Here is a 13,480-nt window from a genome sequence, read left to right as displayed (position 1 = left end):
CCAGAGTCCACAGGGGCATTCCTGTGCCGCTTGCCTGAGATTTCTGAGATGGTCACTGCTGGACATCTGTGACCACAGCAGGGAGGTAGAGACCGCCACTGTCATCTTCAAAGTAATGTTCCATCCAGGAGGTCGCTGTCCACACGTCTCAATTAGGTAGCTCATTTGTTTCAAATATATAATACGCTTAAACCAGTCACTTATTCAGTAACCAACCAGAAACAACTGAGAAATAACTTATGTCCTCCTGGAAACGCGAGGGCTACGCCCGTGCGTGATGCGGGATCGCCGACCGCGGTCTTTGCACGTGACCGTGTCCCCTCGCCGTGTGAGATAAGACGCCCCTGAGACCCGCAGTTAAATCTGTGGCAAACGTCAGTAGCAATGCATTTCATTTCCCCACATTGCAGCGGTCACCGAGAAAGTCAGAAATGCCTGGTTCTTTTAAGGTGTGGTCCTGGTGGCCACTACGCTTCCCCACCCCTCCCTTGGACTTGTCCAGGAAGTCAGTCACATGTCGCCTTGGGGACCTGTTACAATTGAGGGTGGTGACCTCAGCACCTGGCTCTCCCAGCCTCAGACTCTGAGGACTTCTTTATCCTGTGGGCCCACCCTGCCTGCTGGGAAGTTCATGTCGTCATCGGTCACCCTGGGCCGGGAGGTAAGGGAGCTGGTACTTAAACGCCAGCTTCCGCGCCCTGCGGTGGGGCAGTCCTGAGCTGGGCTCTGTATTGTCCCCCCAGCACGGCCTCAGCCGGAGGGAGTGAGGCCTACGGACAGCTCTCCCCCGGGACAACCCTGCGATCACGGCCCAAATGCCGCACTCGGCGTACCCACCTCCTGTCAGGAGCGCTGGCACACAGAACGCAGCAGCCGTGGGCGTTTCAGGGAAGCCCCACTGCCAGCCTGCTGGGCCCGGCTCCTCGCTGAGCTCTGCTGTGGGCGCCAGGAACACGGCAGCAGCGGCCCAAACAGACACACCGATGCGTCTCCCGTGGGAAATCCACGCTTCTCTGTATCCGCTGCTCAGGGCACACGCAGAGTTGTTGAAAGCCTCACGTAAAACCTGAACCGTCTCCTTAATTATTTCTTTGTCAAGCAGAGAATACGGTGCGTTACAGAAACAAATCAATATCTCTGTTGCTCCGAGTGACTCGTTACCCAGAGCACCGACCACAGGGGAGCTGGTGGTCCTGGTCCCGCCAGAGAGCGGAGAAGCTCACCGCAGGGGCGCCCCGGCCACCAGGGAGGGGTGAGAAGTGCTCAGCCTCCCCCAGGGCTCGGAGGGCGGCCCAGTGCCCAGGACTCACCTTGCAGCCTCCAGAGGGTGGAGTCCCAACCCCTGTCCGGAAGCCACAGGCAGGCTGGGCACCCGGCCAGCAAACAAGACGTTTCCAATCATCTGCTTCGTTCTTGTCTTTTTGTTGTTGTTTTATTTTATTTTTTATTTTTATTTTTTCTGAAGCTGGAAACGTGGAGAGACAGTCAGGCAGACTCCCGCATGCTCCCGACCGGGATCCACCCGGCACGCCCACCAGGGCGATGCTCTGCCCACCAGGGGGCTATGCTCTGCCCCTCCGGGGCGTCGCTCTGCTGCCACCAGAGCTCCAGTGCCTGGGGCAGAGGCCAAGGAGCCATCCCCAGCGCCCGGGCCAACTTTGCTCCAATGGAGCCTCGGCTGCAGGAGGGGAAGAGAGAGACAGAGAGGAAGGAGAGGGGGAGGGGTGGAGAAGCAGATGGACGCTTCTCCTATGTGCCCTGGCCGGGAATCGAACCCGGGTCCCCCACACGCCAGGCCAACACTCTACCACTGAGCCAACCGGCCAGGGCCTTGTTGTTTTAATCACTGCTTTTTATGAAATTTTATCTGAATTTATTTATTGATTTTAGACAAAGGAAGAGAGAGAGAGGAGGAATATCAATCCGCTCCTACCTGTGCCCTCCCCAGGGATCGAACCTCCACCCTTTGCTTGTTGGGGCGACACTTCCCCACAAACAAGCCCTCGGCCAGGGCGGTCTGAGCTCGTGAAACGCCCCCTCGCAGTGTCTCTCCCTGGTCCTCGTGACGTCCCTGACAGTCAGGGAGTCCGTCTGTGTTTGAGAGCCTCACCCTCCATCAGCGACTGGTTTACGGGCCCTTCCACTAAGTTGCTCCTTGAGGAGAAACGGCCGGTGGCTGACCTGAGCTGGCATAAGGACATCTCTTCCTGAAGACGGAGCAGAGAGTGGCCAGCGTGACCCTTAACGACCAACTCCGAGCCTCAGAATCCGTGAAAAGTGCTTCTAAAATGTCGCTTCACGCCCAAAGCGTTCTCGGTTTATGTCAGGGAGACACAGGCTCTCTCTACCCATCTGAAAGAAACGGTGGCTTTCTAGCACGTGTTTTCATATGTGTGTGTGTATATTTGATTAGATATAATTAGATAACATGCTATCTATGTGATTATTCTATATCGAGATCCCTGCATGAGCCCAACTCTGTTCAGGAACTCTAGACCCTCGTAATAATTCTCAGTACAGCCGTGGAGTGAGTGTCTCTATGAGTCTAAACTCACAGTTAGGGCTCAGACCACAACCTGCCCCAAATCTGAACAGCCCATCCCTGACAGAGCCGGCCTCACGACTCCGCTCTGGTCACTCCTCCGTCCGGCCTTTCTGTTTTCTTCATGTCCTGCTGATTTCACACATCTCGTCTTGAGCCTTCTGCATTTTCCCCTTAACAGTAAATTCATGGTCAGTTTTTTCCCAAATAAAAAAAAAAAAAAAATTAAACAGTTGCAGTTACATAATAACAACAGCTCAGCATCCTGTGAACAATAAGCTGGAACTTATTAAGAGGCACTTCATTCATTAGTAGTAAAAGGAAACTCCTTCGCCCGTGGACACGTCTCACCACCAGGGTTTCCGTGGCGTTCTCTGCCCTCTTGGGTGGTCAGGGACGCATGCGGCCCGCTGGTTAGAAGTCCGGCCCCCCGTGAGCCTCATTTCAGACACCCTTCTTCCGCGGGCTGGCAGACCACCTGGTCTCCTTCTGCTTCTGTGAAATGGGTTTACGAGGATGCCGACCTTCCAGTTCGGCTAAGTGACAGACTTTAAGTCCGTGCTCAGTAAATGGGGACTGTCCCCTTCGGCAGAAGACGGCTAAAACAATATGCTCCGTCCACCTGGGGGCTCCGCAAGCCGCCGTGACCCGTCCGCTAGGTCAAGCGTCCTGCCTGTAGCGAATCAAGTTTTATTGCTTTTACCTGATCCCAGCAGAGACCTTGGCCTGCAAGTCAAGGGGCTTACCATGTGGCTCCTGTACGGGGACATTCTTCTCAGCCCCTCCCTGCCCCCTCCCCTGTCACCAACCCCACTCAGGCTCACGCCTCGCTCGGGTGTGTGACACAGCTGAGAAGGGCGTCTGAGGGCGGGGGCTGACGGTGCCTGTCCCCAGGGGCAGAGGCGCCCAGCGTCAGGACAACATCCTCAGGAGTCCGCGGTATTCAGGGGTCGGGGGCCGTGTGGGAGACAAAGCTGAGAGGCAGTTGAGTTTCAGCAGCTCTCGTCCCCGAATACAGATGAAACGTCTTTCCTTTGAAAAACCGAGCTGACTCGACCGACATCTTCTATTAAAGGTCTTTATGAGCCCCCCTCCCACGGCTATGCCATTGCACCACACACCACCCGGCCTTGGCCACCGCGTGCACCAGCTCGGTGACTCCAACAGACCACGTCCTACCTGCATCACAAGGGTGACAGGGAAAAAATACAAAAAAATTAAAAAAAAATGAAGCCTGACCAGGCAAAGGCACAGAGAATAGTGTTGGGTTAGGACATGCAGGACCCAGATTTGAAACCGTGAGGTCACCAGCATGAGCGCGGAGTCGCTGGCTCTAATGTAGGACCATACACATGACCCCATGGTTGCTGGCTTAAAACCCAAGGTCACTGGCTCAAGCAAGGGGTCACTAGCTCAGCTGTAGCCCCCTGGTCAAGGCACATAAGAGAAAGCAATCAATGAACAACTAAGGTGCCGCAACGAAGAATTAATGCTTCTCATCTCTCTTCCTCCTGTCTGGTCTGTTCCTATCTGTCCTTCTCTCTTTTTCTCTCTCTATCTCTGTCACTAAATAAATAAATAAAAACTAAAAAAAAAAAAAAATGGAGCTGTAGGGGCAGTTTCGTTCAGAGCAGCAAGGACTCTGACAGGTCCTCCTGCGTCTGCAGAGTGGAGGTGGGGGATGGGGCGACGCAAGGGCCCACAGGAGGGTGAGACACGCGGGTCGGACCCTGCAGAGCGGAGGTGGGGGATGGGGAGACGCAAGGGCCCACAGGAGGGTGAGACACGCGGGTCGGACCCTGCAGAGCGGAGGTGGGGGATGGGGAGACGCAAGGGCCCACAGGAGGGTGAGACACGCGGGTCGGACCCTGCAGAGCAGAGGTGGGGGATGGGGAGACGCAAGGGCCCACAGGAGGGTGAGACACGCGGGTCGGACCCTGCAGAGCGGAGGTGGGGGATGGGGAGACGCAAGGGCCCACAGGAGGGTGAGACACGCGGGTCGGACCCTGCAGAGCGGAGGTGGGGGATGGGGAGACGCAAGGGCCCACAGGAGGGTGAGACACGTGGGTCGGACCCTGACCCCGACACTCGGGAAGTCCGACGCGCTCATGGCCTGACTCCTGGGACTGGCAGAGTCCCCTCCCACGCCCTGCTCGGCGCTGGGCTTACTGGATCCGTATTCACTCCTACTGATCCTCATCGCTAATGCACAGCCCCCCAGAGACCTCGGCCAGCCAGCCCCGCCCAGCAGGAATGTCACGAATCCCGGTGTGGACCCGGCCAGTTCTCACACCTTTGTCAGTCAACTCACTGGATGTCTCTCTAAACAAGGGCCTGGAACAGTCCAGAGACGGTGACAGAGCCTTCCGGAAAGCCGAGAGGCTCCCAGGCCCCAGATGTTCACATTTGATCACCTTTGCTGAAAACGGATGAAATCATTAAAATAAACCCTCCGTGCTCCAGGGAGAAAACCCAGGGACAAGCCCTAGGAGCTGTAACGGGTGTGATGGCTGGAGGCGTTCAGTGAAGGTCCTGCACTCTCCATTCATAAAAACAGAAGTGACTTGTGCAGAGCAGCTCATTCGCGTGCAGGGAGGGTAGGCCCCTCCAGTGCAGAACTCTCCACGGGGGAGGAACACCCTGCAGCTGAGATTCTGGTGTTCAAACACACTTGTTAAATCCCGGCTGCAGACCGGACTTCTCCTCATTCCGTGTCTCGACGTCGTGGGCAGCACGATCGTTGCCTCGGGGGACCGTATCTCCGGCCAGGGTCACAGTTGGAAAACCTGTGGGGTTTGGTTGGTGCTCCCGCACATTTCTCCTTGCTCTCTGTTCCAGCGGCCTTAGTGTGCTGGTGGGTTTTATAAAAGGGCCCGTCCTCGTATCTGAGCGGATGCGTCCACACAGAGAGCCAGCTGTGCTTTGCTGCCTCCTTCCACATGTCTGCACACAGTAGGTGCTCAGTGAGTACGCCTTATGTGACTGTGTGAATGGAGATGAGAGTGCTCAAGTTAAGACTGCGGGAATATCCATTAGCACCTGCGTTTCCTCTGGGACACGGAGACCGTCCCAGAGCCGCCCACTGACCCCGGATGCACCTTGGGGTGACTCCTGAAGCGAGGCTGCAGTTGCTCTTGTTTTTGGGGGGACAGCCTAAGTCTTCCTTTGAGACAGTGCTTTCGTCTCCGTCTGGCTGGCCACCCCCATATTGCCTGGAAACCTGCTAGGAATGGTGACTCCTGGATCTACTTTAGGCCTCCTGAGTCAGGACCTGCATGTGACAAGATCTGCAAGTCACTTGAATGCATGTTAAAGCCTGACCAGGCGCTGGCCGGTTGGGTCAGCCTAGCGTGTGAAAGTCCCATTTTCAATTCCCAGTCAGACCACACAGGAGAGGTGCCCATCTGCTTCTCCACCCCTCCCCCTCTCCTTCCTCTCTGTCTCTCTTCCCCTCCCGCAGTCAAGGCTCCATTGGAGCAAAGTTGTCCCAGGTGCTGAGGATGGCTCTATGGCCTCTGCCTCAGGGGCTAGAATGGCTCTGGAGGCAATGGAGCAACACCCCAGATGGGCAGAGCATCGCTCCCTGGTGAGCATGCTGGGTGGATCCCAGTCGGGCACATGCGGGAGTCTGTCTGTCTCCCCCACCCCCACCGCCACTTCTCACTTCAGAAAAATACAAAAAAAAAAAAAAAGAAAAGAAACCTGACCAGCCTGAGCGGAACGGTGAGGGAAGTGTGTTTGAACACCAGAATCTCCGGCATCAAATCCTGGTTCACGGTTTCCCGTGTCCTGTGCACCTCACTTCTCCAAACCTAGTTCTGCTCACCTGTGAAATGTGGGGTTACTGTAGCCTCTTCTAGGGGAGGGTTGAGGACTGGGCACACACCAGAGTCAGCCAGTGAGTGCATGAGTGAGTGGATCACAAATCGGTGTTTCTCTCTCTCTCTCATCAATGAAAAAAAAAAGAATAATTAATAAAAATCACCACTGGCAAGTCAGTATTTTCTTCTAAAGTGGTTGATAATGCTTTTCCAAAGAGCATGTGCTTCTATTCAACGCTACACACAACAGACAGAGGTAGGCACGGACGTTCCAAAGGCTATTCACCCTTTGCCTCTACAAACTACCCACGGCGCCATTAATAGCAGCAGAAGGCATTCATCAATTACAGTTACGTTCATACAGTAAAATACTCCATACGATGAGGATGAATGTGCTGCAACTGCCCACAACACGGACGGGGCTCACTGATCCTGTCGGCTGTCGGCTACAAAGCCCGACTCAAAGGAACGTATCTCGTATTGTTCACTGAAATTCTAAAAGGCGAAAGTCAGTTATCCACGTGCTCATCCGGAGCGTGTCCCCGAGGGCTGGTGAGACTGATAACCTGGAGGGAGCTCTCGGGAAGGACTTCCTGGGGTGGTGGCGACATTCTGTCCCTGGACCTGGCTTAGTGATCGTCACTGTCTGTCCCTGGGCGTGCGGTGTGATCACTGTGGGTTATACTGCTTGGGAACGACAGTCTGTGCACATCAACACCTTAAACCACGGGGAACGATTCCAGAGCTTGAGACCCAAAGCCTCTTTATTACTCATAGATGCTTAAAAGCCCTCCGTTTTAATTTGCTATTTAGGTACCGTTAAGTCTCCGTTGATAATACATCTCAGGAAAGATTTCATCTGATTCTTTAGTGCAAACAAGGGTTTTGCTGCCGATCCCAAACCCACGTTGTCAACCTCACGCAGCGAGATCTCCCCGGGGCTGTGCACACTGTCCCTCAAGGCCGTTCGTCCAGCAGCACCGAGTCCGGTTTCTCTCTCAGCTCCACAAACCAGGAACTGTCCGTCTCGATGGGACCGGCACTCATTCCCTTCCAGCGACGTCCTCTCCCGCCCGAACGCAGCCTGCGCGGCGTGAATGTGCCATTTCATCCAAATGGAGCGAGAGGACGAGGTCCCCCTGAATGGCCGTCGAGGCGGGAGGTGTGAGAGGGGCCTGGGTCTCCAGGGTGTCATTTCTCGACGCGCGGATGAGATGTCCCGTGGGGATGAGGAGGGGCAAAGCCAGGAGCTGGCATCGGGCGACGCACTTCCCCGGTCATCTCAGAAGTAATCGCAACCCAGCCAGGCGCCCGCTCCAAGTCCATTTGCTTAAGACGGGAATTATCCTTAAAAGCAAAGGCAGAGCTCTCTCCCTGAGGGGATGCCCGTCGACGGTGACCTTATTCTGACCTTAAGACGGATCCAGGTATGAAATGCGTGACAGCGTGGCTCATAGTGCTGTTTCCAAAATGAGCAGGTGCCACCAGCACTGACTTTCAACTTTCTTCTGTGTAAGAACTTCAAGAAAAAAAAGTACTCCTCTGCTTCCTTCACTTTCCTTTTCCTTTCTGATGCGAAGAATGGCAAAAGCCATCCAGCATTTTCATGTATGGTCAGACAGGCGTTACCCACGCCACACGCGCCTCACGGTGACCAGACGCGTTCCAATTTCCAGACGCTTTCTTAGGTGTGATTTTTAAAAAACTTCTCCAGGGTCTTGGTTTCTCTTTCAGATAAAAATGTTCTTTATCACCCTGTCATCAGGACCATGTGTAACTGTTGTTGCATTTCTTATATATTAAAAAATAAAACGTTAAGACCTCCTGAAGTGATAGGGGCCCCTGAGGCTTTTAAATTTTATTCCTAATTGTGAGGGTGTATTTTATTTTATCTTTTCTTCTAGTGAAAGACCTTGGACAAAAGACTGACATAGCCTGACCAGGCGGCAGCGCAGTGGAAAGAGCGTTGGACTGGGACTCGGAGAACCCAGGTTCGAAACCTCAAGGTCACTGGTTTGAGTGTGAGCTCACCAGCTTGATTGCAGGGTCTCTGGCTTGAGTGTGGGATCATATAGACGTGACCCCATGGTTGCTGGCTTGAGCCCAAGGTCGCTGGCTTGAGCACGAGCTCACCAGCTGTAGCGCGGGGGTCTCTGGCTTGAGTGTGGGATCATATAGACGTGACCCCATGGTTGCTGGCTTGAGCCCAAGGTCGCTGGCTTGAGCAAGGGGTCACTGGCTTTGCTATAGCCCCCCGGTCAAGGCACATATGAGAAAGCAATCAATGAACAACTAAGGAGCCACAACAAGGAATTGATGCTTCTCATCTCTCTCCCTTCCTATCTGACTGTCCCTCTCTGTCCTTCTCTCTCTCTGTCTGTCTCTGCCCCCCCCCCAAAAAAAAAGAAAGAAAAAGATTGATATAAAAAGACACATCACCTTCAAGTGTGCTGATGTGTTGGAAATCCTGTCTAATGAGTCAAGGGCTTTATATCATGACATTTACCAGGAGAGCTTCTCGGTTGTCTGTGACTTCAGTTTCTGGTGCAGGTGGATTCTGGTTTAGTTCCTCTCTCGACAGTTAAATATACTTCGTATAGTAAAATCGTGCTCAGGTGGAGACATGTGAACCTCTGCGTCTGCTGTGGGCGGGATGACTCTGGACAAGGGGACGTCGCCCCACCCCCTTGAGTCTCTCCGTCTGTGAGACCCGGTTTCTAAACAGCAGGTGAGTATGGAGCAAAGACTAAACCCCTTACCTTCCTCTGGCGAGAACCCCGATGGCTGTGGCTCATAGCCTTTCAGAATGAGCCGTCGCTGCCTTCTGACCGTGCGTGGTCCGAAACCAGCCTTGTGCTGTGGAGCGAGGATCCTTCAACCTCATCGGGCGGGCGTGAGAACTGGTTGGGAGCTCCCCCTGCATGTCTGTACTGTGGCTCTAATAATATTCGTGTGATGTCACTAATCGATCAGACAGATTCCTTTAAGGGAAATGCATGTGGCATTACCCAACTACGGCGTGCCAGCCATTGCCAATTCCTTCGTATCGTTCAAAACGTTTCCACGGAAAGGCTTGCTGCGTAGACGGGGCTCCCTGGCCAGCTGGCTGGAGGGTGAATGGACGACAGGCTGAGTGGGCCACGAGGAGGCCCCCACCTCCCCGCCTTCTCTCTGCTACAACAGAACAAACCCACTGGAAACAGGACCTGTGATTAAGTAGGATAGACTGTAGGACCCAAAAGTCCTATTCATGAGGAACGTTCATCCCGAATGTTTATCTATTCACTGCTCAAGCCGTCTATCATAAGACTCTCCAAAAACAAAAACAAAAAAATATGGCTCAGTGAAACCATAGGTTTCTTTCAAACCACCGATCTTTCTTTTCTTCTCCAGGGTGACGATTAAACAGCCCTGACAGGTGCAGTGTTCCCTGTCCCACAGCACAGAGCAATTCACGAACATTCGTGTGAAAGGACGCCGTCGACATCCAGCCCTGACCCAGGAAGTCCTTGAGAGCGACAGGACATGTGACGCCGCTACGAGGGGAACTTATCAAAAGTCCAAGTGCTCCTGTCCTCCCAGATGGCCAGGGTGAGGACAGGAGCTTTCGGTGACTTGCACCCGCAGAGCTTGCTTTGGGCGGGGCAGGGAGGGAGATGTGACATGAAAATCCACCTGTTTGGAATGACAGCGCCCCACAGGGACAGGCAGGAGAGATCCGTGGTGTTCTGATCATTCGAAACGTAACGTTCAGCAAGTCCAGAGACAGGAGTGATTTGTCTGGATAACCTCTGGTTAAGGCAGGTTTGACTCAGGAGTATATTTCCTAGTCAGTGTTGGGTTTGTTTTTTGCTTTTTTCTTTCTTTAAATGCACGGGCCACACGTCAGGATGGTTTCGTGGTGGGATGACTCAGGATGAGGCAGAAGGTGACAGGCTGGGTCTATAATGAACACCGAGGCTGCGTCTCAATGGCCGGACATCAGGATAGATGTGCAAACAGAAGCCATCCGTTACCTCGAGGTGAGTCACAGAGCGTCCCCCGCGGACAGGTGAGGCTCCAGAGGGCAGCTTACAGTCATTGGTTCTGAAGGTCAAAGTCACACTGTGCCGCTGACTGCCCACGGCTGTGGGGGGGGCAGTGTTGACACGACTTTATTTTGACGTGCGGCTTTGCTCTTTCCTGTGGAAGTGCGGCTGATAGGGCTTCCAGACCTAACTCTCTGTCGATACGTAGACGAGGTGTCTGATGTGAGGTGCTGGCTGTCCGTCTCACGTGGGGCCCGCAGAGGCAGGGCCTGAGATGCAGGTTCAAGCGCATCATGACTTCTGAGGTTGCATTCGCAGGGGGTGGGGGCTCCCAGGGAGAAGATGGGGGGAACTCAGGAAGAAGGCTTCCCAGCTGTTGCCCACGGCAACCTGATCCCTGGGGGGGGGGCCCTGGGCACGGGCTGCAGACCGGGACAGCTGCGGACAGCCGGGGACAGCTGGGGACAGCTGCGGACAGCCGGGGACAGCTGGGGACAGCCGCGGACAGCCGGGGACAGCCAGGGACAGCTGGGGACAGCCGGGTGCAGACCGGGGACAGCCGGGGACAGCTGGGGACAGCCGGGGACAGCCGCGGACAGCCGGGAACAGCTGGGGACAGCTGGGGACAGCCGGGGACAGCTGGGGACGGCACACTGCCGGTTTTAGGGGATGTGGACGGGGCGCCGACAGCCGCCCCCCTCAGGCCATTCTGAAGCTGACCGCCCTGCTGGTATAGCTCAGTGTGTTTTGTTTGTTTGTTTATTTAGACAATTAATTTTAATGGGGTGACACTGATCAATTAGAGTACTAGATTCAGAGAAAACATCTCCAGGTCATTTTGACATTTGATTATGTTGCATACCCCTCACCCAAAGTCAAACTGTCCTCTGTCACCTTCTAGCTGGTTTTCTTTGTGCCCCTCCCCCTGGTAACCACCACACTCTTATCTATGTCCGTGAGTCTCATTTTTATGTCCCACCTATGTATGGAATCATACAGTTATTAGTTTTATCTGATTCACTTATTTCACTCAGTATAATGTTATCAAGGTCCATCCATGTTGTTGTAAATGATCTGATGTCATCATTTCTTATGGCTGAGTAGTATTCCATAGTGTATATGTGCCACATCTTCTTTATCCAGTCTTCTATTGAAGGGCTTTTTGGTTGTTTCCATGTCCTGGCCACTGTGAGCAATGCTGCAATGAACATGGGGCTGTGTACCCATGTTTTTGAGTTTTAGGGCACATACCCAGTAGAGGAATTTGTTTTGACAACAATTGTGCCGAGAGCAAATCAGACGAAGACAGCAGGCCCGCGGGATGAGCGGGGACCGTGTCTGGAAGGACTGGGAGCCGCCACAGGACGGACAGAGCTGGAGGGTCTGGACTTTCACACTCAAGTTCTGACTGGTCCTCTGCCCGTCCACGCGCCCGGAACAGCCCCGCCACAGGGCCACACGGGCTTCTAATCCGCTCAGCGGGACAAGGGCGTCTGCCTCCGGCGGTCGGTCCCCAGCTCCGGAAAGGTCATCTCTGTCAACGCACCTAAAGGTCTTGAAAACAAGAGGCCCAGGAACTGGTGGGGGAGAAATTTTTAAAATGTAAACTATCCCTGGCCAGTTGGCTCAGTGGTAGAGCGTCAGCCTAGCGTGCAGGAGTCCCGGGTTCGATTCCCGGCCAGGGCACACAGGAGAGGTGCCCATCTGCTTTTCCACACGTGTATTTTTAAAGCAAAAAAAAAAAAGAGAGAGAGAGAGAGAAGTAATAATGCAGTGAATAATGCATTGAAAGTACGTTCTGTGTGAAAGTGGGAGCAGACCACAGGAGGACAGACACAGCCGTCCGAGGCCCGGGAGCCCGGTTTCCACCGGAGGGTCCCCTGGTTCTCAGGAAGGGACGGAACCACAGCCCCAGAGAAACCCGGGTCCACCGGAGGGTCCCCTGGTTCTCAGGAAGGGACGGAACCACAGCCCCAGAGAAACCCAGGTCCACCGGAGGGTCCCCTGGTTCTCAGGAAGGGACAGAACCACAGCCCCAGAGAAACCCGGGTCCACCGGAGGGTCCCCTGGTTCTCAGGAAGGGACGGAACCACAGCCCCAGAGAAACCGGGTTCTGTGCGGATTTCCTTCAGCAGGAGGTCGGATCCTCCCCGACACGGTCTCCCCGGGGCTGCTTCCTGTCCCAGCGGGAGAGGTGGACCCACGCTGTCTGGAGAGTCCGTGTTTCTGTGAAGTGCGTTCCCCGGCAGTGTCCTGCTCGTGTTGTTTTGGCACGGGGTGGTCCTGGCTGAGATGCAGATGTGAAGTATCATGATTCTCTCCACCCTGGGTCTCGGCACGACCGTCTGCCGCTGCACCCATGACGTGCGGCTTCGTCCACGTTGAGCCAGGTTCCTTCCATCGCCGCCAGACACGATTCACGGTGCCTGCGTGTGTATGTGCACACGGGCACGCCATGACATGCGTGTGTCTGTGCGTTAGTTTGTAACGTGTGTGTGACCACATACAGACACACAGGTGCGTGTGCATGCGCATTTATTCATAGTCAGAAATAACTGTGCGTGTGTACGTCCTGCGTGTCTGCATGCGCTAGACACACATATCAGTTCAGAAACAAGGCCGGCCCCAACATGCTCTGTCATAAGGGGGACTTGAAATGTGAGACCCGTGGTGAACTCCCGTGTCTGGGATAGTGGACGTCATTCCGGAAGGTGGGCTCTGGACATAGGTTTTATTAACACAGTTTCAGAACCATGACTTTTTTGAAGTAACAGGCAGCACGCCCCCTTCCCCGGGTGCTTCCCCTGGGGTCCCCGATGGGCCCCCTGGGGGAGGTGGGGTGGGGCGGGGGCGCGAAGAGGAAATGGCGGCCACCTTTTGCCTCCCCTGCTCCCGCAGAGAGAACGCCGCGCAGAGGAGGCTCCGCCTGGACGCCCCGTGGCGCACTGCGGTCCCAACAACACTGCACGTGGAAGCTCTAGGGTGACACTCTGTCTACTGCTCATCTGCTCATGTCCCCCAAGGTCCCCAAGGGTCATTACTCGGATGACATTTCTGTGATGCAGATGGACGACGTTCCGGTCACTATA

At 54.6% G+C, this 13,480-nt stretch overlaps 1 protein-coding gene across 1 annotated transcript in view; it reads right to left on the bottom strand.

Moving 5' to 3' along the window:
- The window catches only part of CNTN6 (contactin 6), a 115,947-nt gene that overhangs the window by 86,206 nt on the left and 16,261 nt on the right, over window positions 1-13,480 (bottom strand).

The sequence above is a fragment of the Saccopteryx leptura genome, chromosome 10 (assembly GCF_036850995.1).
Source record: "Saccopteryx leptura isolate mSacLep1 chromosome 10, mSacLep1_pri_phased_curated, whole genome shotgun sequence".
Taxonomy (NCBI): domain Eukaryota; kingdom Metazoa; phylum Chordata; class Mammalia; order Chiroptera; family Emballonuridae; genus Saccopteryx; species Saccopteryx leptura.
The sequence above is the reverse complement of the archived record's forward strand: the minus strand, read 5'-3'. Positions and strand labels throughout refer to the sequence as shown.